Source organism: Medicago sativa, chromosome 3 (assembly GCF_051527215.1).
Source record: "Medicago sativa cultivar Bolivia chromosome 3, Bolivia_mono, whole genome shotgun sequence".
NCBI lineage: Eukaryota > Viridiplantae > Streptophyta > Magnoliopsida > Fabales > Fabaceae > Medicago > Medicago sativa.
The window spans coordinates 32,245,244-32,260,617 of record NC_140751.1 but is presented as its reverse complement, the minus strand read 5'-3'; the positions used below and the strand labels follow the sequence as shown (position 1 = coordinate 32,260,617).

General features: G+C 32.1%; 3 long non-coding RNA genes and 1 other non-coding gene across 4 annotated transcripts; 1 reads left to right on the top strand and 3 right to left on the bottom strand.

Annotated features, from left to right (window-relative positions):
* Window positions 1-4,523: 4,523 nt before the first annotated feature.
* TRNAK-UUU (transfer RNA lysine (anticodon UUU)) lies at window positions 4,524-4,595 on the bottom strand. Its single transcript has one exon. It is a non-coding gene; the product is annotated as a tRNA-Lys (tRNA).
* Window positions 4,596-5,633: 1,038 nt separating this feature from the next.
* LOC146937192 (uncharacterized) lies at window positions 5,634-6,512 on the bottom strand. Its single transcript, XR_015033251.1, has 2 exons — window positions 6,385-6,512; window positions 5,634-6,012 (listed from the first exon to the last, which is right to left on the bottom strand). It is a non-coding gene; the product is annotated as an uncharacterized LOC146937192 (long non-coding RNA).
* Window positions 6,513-10,826: 4,314 nt separating this feature from the next.
* LOC146937191 (uncharacterized) lies at window positions 10,827-12,225 on the top strand. The gene is made up of 2 exons (XR_015033250.1): window positions 10,827-11,075; window positions 11,935-12,225. It is a non-coding gene; the product is annotated as an uncharacterized LOC146937191 (long non-coding RNA).
* A 1,361-nt stretch (window positions 12,226-13,586) lies between these two features.
* On the bottom strand, window positions 13,587-14,552 carry LOC146937190 (uncharacterized). The gene is made up of 3 exons (XR_015033249.1): window positions 14,405-14,552; window positions 14,167-14,214; window positions 13,587-13,967 (listed from the first exon to the last, which is right to left on the bottom strand). It is a non-coding gene; the product is annotated as an uncharacterized LOC146937190 (long non-coding RNA).
* Window positions 14,553-15,374: the final 822 nt, after the last annotated feature.

Here is a 15,374-nt window from a genome sequence, read left to right as displayed (position 1 = left end):
TACAAGCTCTATCGTCTTTGGGCCACGGTGATTCGGAAGTCTATGTTATTGTTTCTAGTATTAGTTATCAGTTATCTTTACATTCCAACTTCAAGGTGAAGCTTGTTAGGAGATAAGCGAACATGGTTGCTCATACTTTAGCTAGGGCGGTATGTTCTTGGGCTAGTCACCGTATTTTTTATTCTTATCCTTCTTTTATTGAACATCGATTGATTAATGATAATAGTTAAAGTTGTTTCTGTAAAAAAAAAAAAAACTCCAATTTAAATTTCAATGGCAAATGAAGTCCGATGAAAATTTAAATTGCGAGTATATCATGTCCGTTTTCTCGATATTCAATAAAAAATTAGTTTTTTTGTCAAAAAAAAAATAGTTTTGAAACTCCAACATTTCATATAACCATTTATCATCAATGAAAGTACAAAAACAACTTTTCATTGACTAAATCACACAGAATTTAGCAAATTATAAAATCAACAAATAACAAGCTTGAAAGCAAAGTATTAGTCATCACTAAATTAGGTTGACAGTTTGGGTGATTATGGTTGTTAGTCGAAATCATTCAGGTTGAAGGGACTAGACCAACTATCCGGTGTTGATGATGAACAACTATAAATTTATTGTATTGATATTTTCTTTCTCTTGTGTCCTTTGTATATTCCCTCCGTCCCTAAATGTAGGAGAAATTTTTTTAACTTTCATTATCCCAAAATGTAAGTAAAAAAGATAAACTTTTATTTATTCTCATGAAATTAAATGCAAATTACATTCAATTTTCTCTCTGTTCTATTTTCTTCATAATCAATAGCCAATGAAAATTGTTTTTACATCTTCCTATAAAATTTATTCCAAAGAAAACACAAAAACTATACTCCAAATTTTTATGTTTTAGTTTTCTTAATAAGTGTGATTTGATAACAATAACATGCATGGTTGGTTTTTAGTTTTTGAGACATATCATTCTTAAGTGGCATCAATTTCCAAGGCCATCTTCAAATAGTCTTTTTCATTAGAGTTAGTGGCCATGATCTTCTATGTAAAAGTGTCACCGCAAAAACCGCCTCCATAAAAACCCCAAGGGACACAACAACAATCCATGATGCTGCCGCATGTATTCGGCCCAAATGGTAAACAAAAATTAGGGAAGGATGGACATTCCCCAACTTCAACGTTTGTCTGGACGATTACTGCAAATGGCAAAGGAAGTTAAAGTTGGAACCAATACACATCTATGCATATAACGTATATGTTTAGGAAAGTTTGGCATTAAATTGAGCATGTAATATAATAATTTTTCATTGATTAAGAGTATAGATCCTAACATATATAAATATATCGGTGAGAAAGATGAGCGCAATATTTTAAAAATATACATACAGAATGTGGTGAGCATGAAGAGAGCCAAAGTAGCAAGCGTAACATAAGCCATTGTTTGATCAAAAGAAAGAATAAGCTAAAATTATTTGTTATGAACTTAGCTTAGTGTTGCATTAGTTCATTGTTACATGCAACAATTTATAGAGAGGTCCGTATACTAACTGACACTATAGCTCTCTTATTAAATTGATGGTGATAGTTAACAATTTTGTGGTATCCTCATGAAATTAAAATTGTTTCATTCCCTTTCATCAATAAATATTCACTTCGGCGTTTATATAATCTCTTTTCGGCGTGTTTTCGTCTTATAACTGAAAAGGCAAGGTTTGTGAATAATGACGTTATTTTTACCTTTTAACTCATAAACAACTTTGTCAAAAAAAACAAAAAAAAAACTCTAAAAACAACATTCAATCGAATACATCTAATGACACAAATTCAAAATAATTAAAACCGAGCTCAATTATTAGTTAGATTTTACTTATCTCTCAGTCGAACTCAGATTATCGGCGTCTCTTTTTCCTTTGAATTGGAGGGTTGCACAAGTAAAAAATCAATAAAACCAAAAAAGATGAATTTACAAACTTATTCACAACATCCAGGTTAATAAAATATAGCAGCGACATGTTTACGAATGTGACAAAGACTAAAAATATGAAAATTAAAGTGTTTGGAATATTCATGCATCAGGATCTTTAATGTTAGTGACGTCAAAGTCATCAAATGAATAGATCAAAGTTAATCTGACAATATGAGCCAAACTAACACTGTCACAAAGAAGAGAAAATAAACGAACGTTGCACCAAGACAACAAAAAACTCAATGTAAATGTCACACTAAGACGATGAAATCAAGAAGAAGAAGAAGAAACTAAATCTGCAAAGAACACTTATTTAAATAAAAAAAGAAGGAACATAAATATTAATACAATCGTTTCAAGTCAAAATTTAACCATAAACCATCTTCTGTGATGGTGGATGAAGAATTATAACTACAATAAGGGATATATAATAGGGAGGGAGGGAGGGGAGGGGGAGAGAGAGAGAGAGAGAGAGAGAGAGAGAGAGAGAGAGAGAGAGAGGGAGAGAATCAAACTTGTTAATAATGATATGGTTCCACTCCTATACGATCCTATTCTATCCAGAGCGTGAAAATTCCTAGTACCTTTTGGATTAGAAAATTACTCTTCTCACAACAAAATTAGCTCACTCTCAACCAAACTTCCCAAAATACCCCCACGTGACTTAAGTCGCGAATGTGTTAAACTGGTCGTGACTTAAGTCATGTTGGAATACAACCTACGTGAATTAAGTCACGTTCGACACTCCTTCTCATTCGTTCTTTTTTCCATCCACTGCATAACCTAGTCATGTTGGGAGTATTGGAAAGGCTTATCTTTCATTTTCATGGAGAGTAATATGCTAACTTGTGAAGTTCCTTAATCCATGGACTCGTTTATCAATCTCATAGCACTGGATTTGCATTACAACAACTTGCCTGGTAATTTTTCATTGGACCTATCAAATTTAACAAATTTCCAATTAATTCATATCGGAGAAAACAATTTCTCTGCAACCGTATCAGTGAAGATGTCACATAATATGGAGGTGATGATATTGAGATCTAACCAGTTTGAAGATAACATTCCACCAAAACTATGCAACATCTCATTGTTAATACAATTGGATTTTTCCCACAATAAACTTTCAGAGTTCATTCCCAAATGCATAAGTAACATCGTTGGCATGGGTTGAACAAAGAAAACGATTCATTTTCCATTGGAGTTCAAATTGTATACAAAAGGAACGATTATGTGTCGGTCTAGTGGATGGAAGAAAGATAAGTGACGTTGAATATCACTGCAACATCCCAGACTGCCTCAAGTCAAGCACGCTTAACTGTAGAGTTCTTATGGAATAAGCTATCGAAAAGAAGATGCATCTTGTTGATATAGGTAGTACCAAACAATTCTTATAAGCCTTCCTTCAACCATGTAGTCTCATACATACATAGCCTCAGGATCCCTCTCATTCTGATGTGATTCGGTTCCTCTAGAAGTTGTCGGGAGCCTTTCGTTGTCATGCCTTGTGCACCGGCGACCAATCCCCGTCCTCATCAGCCTTGGGTGTTACATGCCCACCAGCTTCTGCTTGGTTCATCTCCGAACCACATCGTAGTGGGAGAGGTTTGCTCTGAATCGCATAAGGACGCATATTTCACAAATTACCGAATCGCATAAGGATGAATATTTCACCACATCATGATAACAACATTTAATTCACCAATCAGATATTGATTCATTCTTAAGTCACCATGTTATGATGTTTACACAACCGCTTACAAGTTATAAGATCATAAACATTCATTTCGACAAAGTTCGCATATTTTCACCAATTATCCGTTTTCAAGTATTTCACCAAAATAAAGCATTCATGTTCAAACACATCAACACGTCATGTTTACATCTTAAATAACGTCACGGTAGTGCAATCATGTTATCATCATTCCTCAATTCCGATTATTTCCAAAAATTCAACAAGTTCGTCTCATTTTCTTCATTCTTCAAAATTAAATCATTTTCAAGAAAAAACCTGTTATAAGGTCGCCTATGCCTTACCTATCCTTTCTAAGTTCATTGTTACAAAAATCAAGTCTTATCCTCAACATTTGATTCAATAAAAACAAGTTTTCGGAAAATAAATGTCCAAAATGTCTTCAACAGACCAAAATGTCCTTAGTCTTAAAATGATTAAAATACCCTTCTAGGATAAAAATCCACTAATCCTAAGATAAGCACACAAGCAAACAATTAAACACATAAAAACACATATAAATAAATTATAAAATAATCCTAGAGAAAAACGAACGGTTACATTTTGAACATTTGATAGATAATGAAAAACAATTAATTTCGTCCCTAAAAAAACTTCATTTTAAATTTTAGTTGCAATCAAAGTCCAATAAAAATTTAAACAACGAGTATAACATATTTAGCAAATTATAAAATCAACAAATAACAAGTTCGAAAGCAAAGTACTAGTCATCGCTAAATTAGGTTGACAGTTTGGGTAAAATTAGGTTGACAGTTTGGGTAATTTGGAAACATTTTAATTCACAGTTTGCGCTAAGGAAAATAAAATAAAACACACCGACTATGGGGATCGAACCCACGACCACGTGGTTAAAAGCCACGCGCTATACCACTGAGCTAAGTCGGCTTGTTTGAGTTTGGATAATTTTGGTTTATGGTTGTTAGTAGAAATCATTCAGGTTAGACTAACTATCATATGTGTTGATGATGAACAATTATAAATCCATTGTGTTGATATTCTCTTTTCCTTGTCTCCTTTATATACTCTATCCGTCCCAAAATGTAAGAAAAAAAACTCATTATTTTTGTCCAAAATGTAATTAAAAAAGACAAACTTTATTCTATTTAATCTTGTTTTTTGTTGAATAATCTTTTTCAAGAAAAACTTTTGTTTATTCTCATGAAATTACATTCAAGTTTCTCTCTCTTCCAATTTCTCCATAATCAATAGCCAATAAAAATTGTTTTTACATCATCCTATAAAATTTATTACAAAGAAAACACACAAAAACTATACTCCAAGTTCTTATATTTTAGTTTTCTTAATAATTGTGATTTGAATTTTTTTGCTTATAATTTGAGACGGAGGGATTATATATTAATCTTGTTTTGAAAAGGGATTTTAGAATTTATATTATATTCCAAAGGATTTTCTAAACTACTTTGTCCATGTTAAAATATAAGCAAAAATTGGTAAAAAAAAAAATTAATGTATTTCATTAAAAATTTGTATCAAAACAATCGGCTTACATTCTCTTATTTTTCTTTATATCTTCGGACGAAGGGAGTATGTGTTGACATTAATTGCTCGTTCTTCTTTTTCTCTTGAAAATTTCATTCAAAAGCATTTTATGTCAATACTCAATAGTATTTATCCTTTTACAGTCGGCCACTATCATGATTTGTTATAGAGATTGTTTTTTTGGTGTAATCCAGATATCATCCGCGCGCAACTGCAGAGACTAATCTCTCGAGCATTGTGGGACACAAATGGGCGGCAGACTCTCCCTAAGAGTTTTAACGTTGCTGCATGCCCAAAGCTGGATTCGAACCCAGGACCTATAGAGATTGTTTTTATGTTTCGTTCCATTCCATATAAAAAAGAAATTGAAAGATTGTAAGAATGAAAACAGCAAACAAATTATAACGTGCAAAATTAAAAGAATACAAGTCAAAATCACCACACCCATGTATATGCATCATTAAAATCCAAAGGAATATCGAAGAAATCTAATTGATCAATTGGTAACAAAGGTTGTTTTATTTAAAGTAGATGCAGGATAACAATAACATGCATGGTTGGTTTTTGAGACATATCATTCTTATAAAGTGGCAGCAATTTCCAAAGCCATCTTCAAGTAGTCTTTTTCATTAGAGTTAGAAGCCATCGCCCATATAGTGAACGCAGGTATTTCCAAATATCTCGCCCGCATAGACACAACGACACGTTATGGTGTTGCCGCATGGATTCGTCTCAAATATTGAACAACCCCAACCGAATCTTGCACAATGCCTTGCTTCAACGTTCTTCGTCTGGATGATTACTGCAAATGGCAAAAGAAGTTAAAGTTTGAACCAATACATATAACGTATATATTTAGGAAAGTTTGGCATTAAATTGAGCATATAGTATAATAATTTTTCATTGATTAAGAGTATAGATCCTAACATATATAAATATATCGGTGAGAAAGATGAGCAATATTTAAAAATAGGAAAATGTTAACTTGTGTCCTAACGGCACAAGATAAGGATCTAAAAGTGGAATTAAAAAATAAATGTTGCATTGAAAAGATAAATTTTGAAGTTTTTAAGATTGTGAATACACAATTTCCAAGATCAAATTTCTATATTTAGTTTCTTATCTTGTGCCCTAAGGGCACAAGTTAACAAGACCCTTAAAAAAATATACATACATAATGTGGTGAGCATGAAGACAGCCAAAGTAGCAAGCTTAACATAAGTCATTGTTTGATCAAAAGAAAGAATAAACTAAAATTATTTATTATGAACTAGGCTTAGTGTTGCATTAGTTCATTGTTACATGCAACAATTTATAGAGTGGTGGATATACTAGCTGGCACTATAGCTCCCTAAGTTAATTGTTAGGAAAAGTGAAATGGCTATATTTAATAATTTATAGAGAGGTCCATATACTAACTGACACTATAAAATTGATGGCGATAGTTAACAATTTTGTGGTATCCTCATGAAATTAAAATTGTTTCATTCCCTTTCATCAAAAATAAATATTCACTTCCCGTACAATAATTGAGCTGTTTGACAATGTTTATATAATCCCTTTTCGGCGTGTTTTCGTCTTATAACCGAAAAGGCAAGGATCGTGTCTTATAACCGAAAAGGCAAGTTTTGTGCATAATGACATTATATTTGCCTTTTAACTAAAAAAAACCTTGTAAAAAAAAACTATAAATACAACATTCAATCGAATACATCTAACGACACAAATTCAAAATCATTAAAACCGAGCTCAATCAATGGTTTGATTTTACTTATCTCTCGATCGAACTCAAATTATCAATGTCTCTTTTTTCTGTGAATTGGAGGGTTGCACAAAAAATAAAATCAATAAAACCAAAAAAGATAAATTTACAAACTTATTCGCAACATCCATATTAATAGAATATAGCAGCGACATGTTTACGAATCTGACAAAGATTACAACAACAACAAGATGGAACACTTTTTTAAATAAAAAAGAATGAACAAAAATATTATTTCAATGATTTCAAGTCAAAAATTAATCGTAAATCATCTTTTGTGATAGTAGATGAAGAATTTTAACTACGATAAGGGACATATAAGGGAGGGAGGGAGGGAGGGAGGGGGAGGGGGAGAGAGAGAGAGAGAGAGAGAGAGAGAGAGAGAGTGAGAGTGAGAGAGAGAGAGATGAACGTTCACACAAGAATCAAACTCGTAAATAATGATATGGTTCCTCTCCAATACGATCCTATTATATCCAGAGCGTAAAAATTCCTAGTACCTTTTGGATTAGAAAATTACTTACTCTCAACCGAACTTTCCAAAATACCCCCACGTGACTTAAGTCGCACAATTGTTAAACTCGTCGTGACTTAAGTCATGTTGGAATACAACCTACGTGAATTAAGTCATGTTCGGTTCTCCTTCTCCGTCGTTCTTTCATCCATCCACTGCACATTATGATTAACTGTTTTGTTGGTTTTTGGATGTCATTTACTTCATTTTTATATTAAATACTCCCTCCGTTTCAAAATGAGTGTCGCTTTAGTCAATTGCACACAGATTAAGGAATGAAATAAAGTAGTCAAATGTCATAGCAATTTTACCAAATTATCATAATCAACTATTGGTTTGTTTTTTATTAAAGAAAAAATAATACTTTGGAAGTAGTGTAACATAGTATTAATTGAAGGGTACAATTGAAAAGAAAAAGTTATTATTGCATTGGAAAGTGAAAGTGACATTCATTTTGAAACAATTTTTTTTGGCTAAAACGACACTCATTTTGAAACGGAGGGAGTATAAGTTTTTGGATGTTGTTCACTTTCATGCACTATTTTTTAATTAATCTCTATTATTTCAAATTTCTTCACTTTTGGTCATTGGTTGGATTTTACTATAGAAAAATGTTGAGTTGACATAATTTGTGGTTATTAAAAAAATGTGGTGACATTTTTTTAATTGAGTCTAATCTTTATAAATTAATTACCCACAAATCTTCAACTTCTTCAACACACTCATAAAATTACCACCATATCACTTCATTCCTTATAACCTCATCGACAAACATACAATTTTTTTTTTACTGCTATCATTTATCTCAATATCAAATTTATTTTTCACGTTCTTTCCTTTTCAATTTCCTTTATTCCCTCCATTAAATTACCACCAACTCATTTTTTTGACCATGTTGTGCCTTCATTTGACCATATATGACTATGTCACATAATTACAAATGTGGAGACTCGCATACTTGACAGAAAGATGTTAATATATCAAATATGAGTTAAAATTCTACAATAGATAGATGGTTTACACTGAGTTAAAATGCTTAATAAGATATAAGTGTTTACACTGATTTTTGGTAAACAACCGCTGGTTTAGAATTAATTACCTGCAAGATCAACCAGTAAATCTTAAGGACATTTCGTGTTTGTTATTTTCCAGAAATTTATGATTGTTCTTGAAGAACATAATAGAATGTATGAATAATAACTGTCGAACTTGACCCAGTCAAATCCGTTGAAGTTACTTTGAAGTAGAATTAAAAGGAAATGTTTAAAATAAACAAGTAAATTGCAAAGACATTTAAGAAAATAAAATAAAATTCGATTGATTGAATGTAAATTGGTACACATGTTCATACATTGTAACTTGTTACTCGTTTCTCTCTTGAATGCGTATAGTTTGAGTGTAAGTTTTGTGTATGATTGGTTTGTGACCCGTTTTTCCTATGAAAAACTACTATTTATACTTAGAAATAACTACTTTAAGATTCGAATCTATAACTTCTAAAAACGGACAAAGACACCTCCTCGATTTGAATTTCAAACATTTGAATCTTCGAAGTGTCCATTGCTTGACCTCATGTAGAATCAGCTCCTCTTCGATGCTCCTCTTCCATTGCTTAACTGTGCAACTCGCAACTGCGAGTAACTTTACTCGCAACTGCGAGTAGCTCCCAGGAAGCCACTCCTGCTCGCATCCAACTCGCAGCTGCGAGTGCAGTGCGAGTTATGACAGTAGTTTTGGGGTGAATCTCCCTCTTGCCTCTAACCCTTGTTCTTGCTCTTCTCTCTAGTTTCTATCTCTTCTCCTCTCCAATGAAATGAAATGAAATGAAAATGTTGTAACCCTATCTCTTCTCACTAACATTAGTTCATAAAGGCTCACTTAATGGGCTTATCTCACAACCTTAATGGGCCTAACCTATTTCTAATTCAACCTCAAAAATGTTACTACTCACTTACCGGTAAAATACAACACTAACGGTCACTTAACGGTAATTAAAATAATTACTACACCCTCTCTAGTAACTAGGTAAAATAATAACTTCCACTAAACACTAAAAAAAATAACTTTCTTCAAAATTACAAAATTGCCACTGCCCTCAAAATGACCAAAATGCCCCTAAGTCCAAAATGACTAAAATACCCTTCTACACCGAATTCTACGAATCCCGACCAAAAATACACACAGAGGCAAATAATCACATAAGAGCACATATAACACACATAATAAATAATAAAATAAAACTAGCGAAAATCGGGCTGTTACATGGAATGCTCACACCTACTCTTTTAGATGTCGCCGCTATTACATGACTAAAACCTATTGGCGAAACCTTTGATCCTGATGAAGATGATTCAGAATCTCTTTTGATTTTAGTATATTTGCCTATGGCGGTTTCATAATGGATCATCATGATACTGAAAATGCTAAAGTAAGTGCTGCAGAACATGTAGCCTTTTTGACTTATTGGTTATCCATGTATATCCTTTGTACCAGATCAATACAAGTGGCCAAATGGTATAAGACCTTAACCATCCAGTTGCATGAAGGAAAAAACATTTGTTTAAGTAAACTCATTCTAGGGTTCTTGTATGAGAGTTTACACCTAGGGGTATCTGGCATAAGATCATACCAATCTTGGAGCAGTTTGATTATCCCTGGCCCTATTTGGTTGTTTCAATTGTGGCTATTAGCCACTTTCAGAGAAAAACTAAAATTTTTTATTCCCACTTATCTCGAAAAGGCCCATGAAAATAGGGCAACTGGAGGTTTAGGCTTGGCCATGCTGAGATGTGAAAATTGGGGTTCTAAAGATATGTTCAGGATATCTTATGAGGCTCTATCAGAGTGTGATACTTTTACCTCTTTGCTAGCTCCTTTCTCAAATAGGACTCCTGGACTAGATTGGTTCACCAAAAAATTTCCAGCACATAGGGTCGAAGATGAGGAAGAAACCAATGCTATATGGCAAGCCTATATGACCCCTACTTTTCTATGACCCCTACTTTTCTATTGAGCAGAGTCAGAGCTTCTGATTCTTAAGGAGTGTATGGTGTAACATCCCAATTTTATGTTATTTTATTTTTAATTGTTTTATATGTGTTTATATATGCTTGTGTGTGATTATTTATCTTTCGGTGTGATTTCTTGGGGTTTCGTGTTAGAAGGGTATTTTAGTCTTTTTAGACTTAGGGGTATTTTTCTTTTGGTGAGCAAGGGTTATTTTGTAATTTAGGTTGGAGAGTATTTTTACTATTTTAAGTGAGAACTATTTATTGTTGCTAAGTTGTTAGTGTGTTGTGGTAATTAAGTTAGAACCGGTGAAATAGAAGTAGTGGTTTGGATTAATTAGAATTTGAGCTCATATAACATTTGGAGAGTTAGGCCCATTAGTGGTGTGACTATATAACCTATCTCTTAAGAGGAAACTATGGTTAGAACAATTCATTTTCAAAACAATAGAAAGAGGTAGAGAGAGAAAAGGCAAGAGAAAAAGGAAGAAAGGGTTTGAAGAGCTAGAGGCTTGAAGAGCAAGAGGGTGTGGATCTAGGAGCTAAAGTGAGGCCTAAGCTAGGAATTCTTGGATTTAGAGGTAAGGGGGTAGTATTCAAGCATAATCTTTTTCTACCCATTTCTCATAAGTGCTTAATTGAATAAGTGATTATGTGGATAAGTGATTATTTGAGTTTGATTGTAGAAATTCGTGCTTAGATATTGATGACATGATTATGAATATGAATTGAATGATAATTGTGTAGTAAATGATGAATTTGCAAGCCTAAATATGTATATGTGGGTATGTTATGTTTTTGTGAAAAATTGATGAAGAATGAAGTTGTGGTTGTTGAATTGTGAGTAAATTCATGTTTAATTGTTGTGTTGTTGTTTTGGGATATGTTGTTGGTGAATTGTTTTACATGCTATTGTTGTTGAGTTGTTGTTGTAAGCATGTAATGAATAAATTGGTGTTGATTGTTGAAGTTGTGTGAATATATGCATTGCTGTTGATCGAGTCATATGTTCATGCATCATAACATGTTGTTTTTGTTGACGAATACTTTGTATTCACTATGCAGGTTGTATTTGGGTTGTTACAATGTTTTTGTTTCATCGAAGGTGACAACCTTGTTGTTGATTGGTACCACATGCATATAACATCGTGTCTAGGCGTATTGCATGTAGTTGGTCCTATGTCATAATTGCCTATGTGCCTTGAATGAATTATGCATTTGATTTGTTGTGTGATTGGTGATTATTTGTGAGTGATGAATTATGTGCAAGAATCTTTGACTGTGACTTAGAGATTCGTTTGAAATATGTGTTTATGATGATGCTTATTATGAATTATATAATATTGTGATGCATGATTAATCTTGTTTATATGTCTTTGATTATGATTGATGTGAAGCTAACCCCCAATGGTCTGTGGTGGACCGCCTACCTATTTGTAGGAATGGGTAGACGGCATGCAGGATTAGATGCTTTGCTTTGCTTGCGAGTTGCTTGAGGATAGTGGGAGCTTCCTCTGTTTTTATCGCACGTGTCTTATATAGGCTCTTATCTATGACAGTGTTTTATGTTTGATTTTGGATTATATCTGTTGTTGAGATTACCCTATGTTTGGGATTTATATATTATCTTTATGAGGTTGTATTTATATGATGATGACATGGCTACTTGAGTTGTATGTGATGTTCCATTGTGATGATTTAGTTGATGAGACGTGACGTCTATTTCTTAAATATTTAGTATATTCACGTGTTTTATCGCTTAAATAGAAGTAGGGTGTTACAAAGTTGGTATCAAAGCCATGTCGATCTTGTCCGGACCAAAACCCGTTGAATTACCTGTTGTATTCGAATGGTATATTGAATATTAAAATTAACTTACAATTGGTATATTGAGTATTAAAATATTACCCTATGTTTTGGTATATTGAATATTAAAGTTGGTATCAGAGCCATGTCTATTTTTTTTGAATTATTCTTACAATATTCAACACATATCTGCACAATTTTATTAAAAAAATATTAAAATTAACTTAAAAATAGAGACCAAAAGTAGCAATTGAAAATTTTATAGAGACTAAAATGAAAATTTGGTAAATTTATAAGGACCAAAAACATATTTAGCCCTAAAATTTATTCCAAAGAAAACACAAAAACTATACTCCAAGTTTTTATGTTTTAGTTTTCTTAATTAGTGTGATTTGAATTTTTTTGCTTGTAATTTGAGACGGAGGGATTATATATTTATCTTGTGTTTGAAAAGGGATTTTAGAATTTAGGGATAAATATGTTTTTGGTCTCTATAAATATATCAACTTTTCGTTTTAGTCCCTTTAAAAATTTCCTTCAACTTTTAGTCCCTATAAAATTTTCAATCACTACTTTTGGTCCAATTTTTTGAGTTAATTTTAGTATTTTTTTTTAATGAAATTCTGCTGAAATGTGTAAAATATTGTAAAAAAATTTCCCAAAGAAAATTAGAAATTTTTAGCAAAACATAAATTTAATATGAATTTTTAACCATAAACAATATAAAAATTCATATTAAATTCATGTTTTGTTGAAAAATTCTAAACTTTTTTGGGAGAGATTCTTATAATATTATGAATTTTTCTGCAAAATATTATTAAAAAATATGAATTCTACATATGAGTTTACTTTAAAGGGGGGACCAAAAGTGAAGATGGAAAATTTTATAAGAACTAAAAGTTGAAGGAAAATTTTAGAGGGACTAAAACGAAAAGTTGGTATATTTATAGAGACCAAAAATATATTTAACCCTAGAATTTATATTATATTCCAAAAGATTTTGTAAACTACTCTATCCGTCTTATAATATAAGCAAAAATTGGTAAATAAAAACTAATGTATTTGGTTAAAAATTTGTATTAAATCGCTCGTTCTTCTTTTTCTCTTGAAAATTTCATTCAAAAGCATTTTATGTCAATACTCAATAGTATTTATCCTTTTACGGCCGGCCTCTATCATGATTTGTGACATAGATTGTTTTTATGTTTCGTTCCATATAAAGATGATATTTAAACATCGTAAGTTTTACAACAGCAAACAAATTATAACGTGCAAAATTAAAAGAATACAAGTCAAAATCACCACACCCATGTTTATGCATCATTAAAATCCAAAGGAATATCGAAGAAATCTAATTGATCAATTGGTAACAAAGGTTGTTTATTTAAAGTAGATGATAACAATAACATGCATGGTTGGTTTCTAGTTTTTGAGACATATCATTCTTATAAAGTGGCAGCAATTTCCAAAGCCATCTTCAAGTAGTCTTTTTCATTAGAGTTAGAAGCCATCGCCCATATAGTGAACGCATGTATTTCCAAATATCTCGCCCGCATAGACACAACGACACGTTATGGTGTTGCCGCATGGATTCGTCTCAAATATTGAACAACCCCAACCGAATCTTGCACAATGCCTTGCTTCAACGTTCTTCGTCTGGATGATTACTGCAAATGGCAAAAGAAGTTAAAGTTTGAACCAATACATATAACGTATATATTTAGGAAAGTTTGGCATTAAATTGAGCATATAGTGTGATCTTCTATGTAAAATGGTCACGGCAGAAACTGAATCCACCCGAAGAGACACAACGACACTCTATGACGTTGCCGCATGGATTCGGTGTGAATGTTAAACAAAAATTACCGGCGGATGGACATTTCCCTGCTTCAACGTTCTTCGTCTGGACGATTACTTCAAATGGCAAAGGAAGTTAAAGTTGGAACCAATACACATCTATGCATATAACGTATATGTTTAGGAAAGTTTGACATTAAATTGAGCATGTAATATAATAATTTTTCATTGATTAAGAGTATAGATCCTAACATATATAAATATATCGGTGAGAAAGATGAGCGCAATATTTTAAAAATATACATACATAATGTGGTGAGCATGAAGATAGCCAAAGTAGCAAGCGTAACATAAGTCATTGTTTGATCAAAAGAAAGAATAAGCTAAAATTAATTATTTGTTATGAACTTAGCTTAGTGTTGCCTTAGTTCATTGTTACATGCAACAATTTATAGAGTGGTGCATATACTAGCTGACACTATAGCTCCCTACGTTAATTGAAAGGAAAATGAAATGGGTATATTTAACAATTTATAGAGAGGTCCATACACTAACTGACACTATAGCTCCCTTATTAAATTGATGGTGATAGTTAATAATTTTATGGTATCCTCATGAAATTAAAATTGTTTCATTCCCTTTCATCAAAAATAAATATTCACTTCCTGTACAATTAAAATTGCTTTATATAATCTCTTTTCGGCGTGTTTTCGTCTTATAACCGAAAAGGCAAGGCTCGTGTCTCATAACTGAAAAGGCAATGCTTTTGTTCAAAAAAAAAACTGAAAAGGTAATGCTTGTGAATAATGACATTATTTTTACCTTCTTAACTAAAAAAACAACCTTGTCAAAAAAAAAAACTATAAAAACAACATTCAATCGAATACATCTAACTACACAAATTCAAAATCATTAAAACCGAGTTCAATCATTGATCAGATTTTACATATATCTCGGTCAAATTCAAATTATCAATGTCTCTTTTTCCTGTGAATTGAACGGTTGCACAAACAAAATCATCCAGGTTAATAGAATATAGCACCGTATATGAAAGTTAATAACTAGCAAAAATACAATTTTATCCTAATATTTATTTAGCAAAAATACAATATCTGATTTAATTATAAAATCTCTAAAAAGAATCTCTAAATTATTGAATGTCAAAATATATTTTATTCTAATCCATAACGAACAGAGCGCCTACAAGGTTTGTTATAGTTTTTAGGGTTAAATATGTTTTTCACCCCTATAAAATTGGGAACTTTTAAGTTTAGTTC